We start from the raw sequence: 2,386 nt of genomic DNA on the forward strand, positions 1-2,386 counted from the left end.
TGATAACAAAGTAATAAATATTTTGATATATCGACATAAATTTAAGGATATATATTTCTATTTATAAATTCTATATCCAAAAGATATACTGTTTATCAAAATTGTTTTTAATTAGGAATCATGTTCCAATATGTTCTATATCTATATGTTCCAGTATTAAAAAAAGGGTAATGCTAACTTGTGCCCCAAGGGCACATGTTTAGAAATCTATAAATAGAATGTTTGTGTTGGATATAGAAACTTTGTGTTTGAAAATTGTGTATTAATTTGATTAAAAGTTGATAGTTAATTTATTTATTTACTTTTTCAATACAAACATTCCATTTATATTTTCTTATCATGTGCCCTTGGGGCACAAGTTAGCATTACCCTTAAAAAAATAATCTTATTCTATATTCATCATCTCAAATCTAATATAATTATAGATAATTATGCTATATCAACTTTTGCTCTCTTAATTCCATTGCTTATTAAAAAAATATATATATATGTTTAAGTATTAAAAAAAAAAAATTTCAGCACATATAATGAAAATCTCTTTTTTTTTTTTCCGCGACATATATGATGAATATTTTTTTTTCATAGGAAATATATTGATATAGGATAATTATCTATAATTATATTAGATTTGAGATGATGAATATAGAATAAAAATATTTTTTTAATACTGGAATATATTGATATAGAACATATTGGAACATGATTCCTACTTGAAAACAATTTTGATAAACATTATATCTTTTGGATATAGAATTTATAAATAAAAATATATATCTTTAAATATATGTCCTTATATCAAAATATTTATTACTTTGTTACTATAATCAAAATATATATCTTTGAATATTTTTTTTCATAGAAAATATATTGATATAGGATAATTATCTATAATTATATTAGATTTGAGGTGATGAATATAGAATAAAAATATTTTTTTAATACTGGAATATATTGATATAGAACATATTGGAACATGATTCCTACTTGAAAACAATTTTGATAAACATTATATCTTTTGGATATAGAATTTATAAATAAAAATATATATTTAAATATATGTCCTTATATCAAAATATTTATTACTTTGTTACCATAATCAAAATAGTAAATTTATTTTTTTTGGTGTTAACCGACCGGTATCCGCGGGGAAAGGGGCCCCACGTGACTAATCCGGACCCGGGCTCGGAGGCGACGGCACCGTGGTCCCAGGGCGTTTTTGACTCCAGTCGGGATCGAACCCGGGTACTAGCCGGTTCCGTCCCTTTTTGGAGAAAGCTCATTTGCCAACTGAGCCAACCCTTTGAGGTTCAAAATAGTATATTTAAAGTGTGCGGCATGAATATTTTAATAAAATATACAATAAAAAATTTAATATAGTAAATCCAACAATAATAATATAAAATATAATTGAATATTTTTAAAAAATTTATAAATAAAATCATGTTTGACTGCCTTATAAAAATATCATAATATTAAATTTCAGTAAATCTAAATTTGACTCCTCAAAACAGAAAATTGACTTAATACAATCAATAATAAATCACAATATTTATATGAAAATACATATATAACGTTTTCATTTATGTTAAAACACATGTTATCCCATTTTACACACAATTAAAAAAATAACGTTTTCATCAATGTAAAATTTATTTAAAAAAAAATGTATGTTCCTTTTTTCATTTATTTTTCTTTATAAATATTTTTTGTTTTCTATATATAAGTGTATAATGAACTTGTTAATCTCACATCTATACAGAAATAAAATATAAGGTGAAATTAACCCTACGCAATGGCCTCTCGTTATTTCTTGATTTTGTGCTTTGCTTTCATTTTGCTTTCAGGTAATAGAAACAAATTTTATTTGTCTCTTTAATTTATTTTTATGTATTAATTTATCAGAAATTTTGATACTATTTTCTCTATATTTGTGTTCTTAGTTTTCTGATTTTTAAAAAAACCTCTATCTTTTTAGATTAGTATGATTCAAGAGTTTATATCATATAAATTTTTAATTTTTATGAATTTGATAATTCACATATAACAAAAATCTATAATTATGTGTTTTGCTAAAGCCATAATGGTGGTATATAAATATATTATATACATTTAACTTTATTTTTGTTGTAGGTTTCGCAAATAGTTTGGGTCCAAACCCAAACTGCTCTGAGGTATGCACAAATGTTCAAGAGTGCAATAAAGAATGCTCTAATAGAGGCTTCAACAATGGTGGTTACTGTTTAGGAATGGGACTTCAACCTAAGTATGAACTTTGTTGCTGTAAATAAAACACAAATATCCACCTTTAGAACTTGGGAAAACTTTGAACTTGATTAGTGTAATAAAAAAAGTTCTGCAAATAAATGGAAAAGCATATGAGTTTTAA

The 2,386-nt window shown here is 24.3% G+C and overlaps 1 long non-coding RNA gene across 1 annotated transcript; it reads left to right on the forward strand.

Annotated features, from left to right (window-relative positions):
- Positions 1–1,737: 1,737 nt before the first annotated feature.
- On the forward strand, positions 1,738–2,386 carry LOC131634490 (uncharacterized). Its single transcript, XR_009293552.1, has 2 exons — positions 1,738–1,844; positions 2,131–2,386. It is a non-coding gene; the product is annotated as an uncharacterized LOC131634490 (long non-coding RNA).

This window comes from Vicia villosa, unplaced genomic scaffold (genome assembly GCF_029867415.1).
Source record: "Vicia villosa cultivar HV-30 ecotype Madison, WI unplaced genomic scaffold, Vvil1.0 ctg.001304F_1_1, whole genome shotgun sequence".
NCBI lineage: Eukaryota > Viridiplantae > Streptophyta > Magnoliopsida > Fabales > Fabaceae > Vicia > Vicia villosa.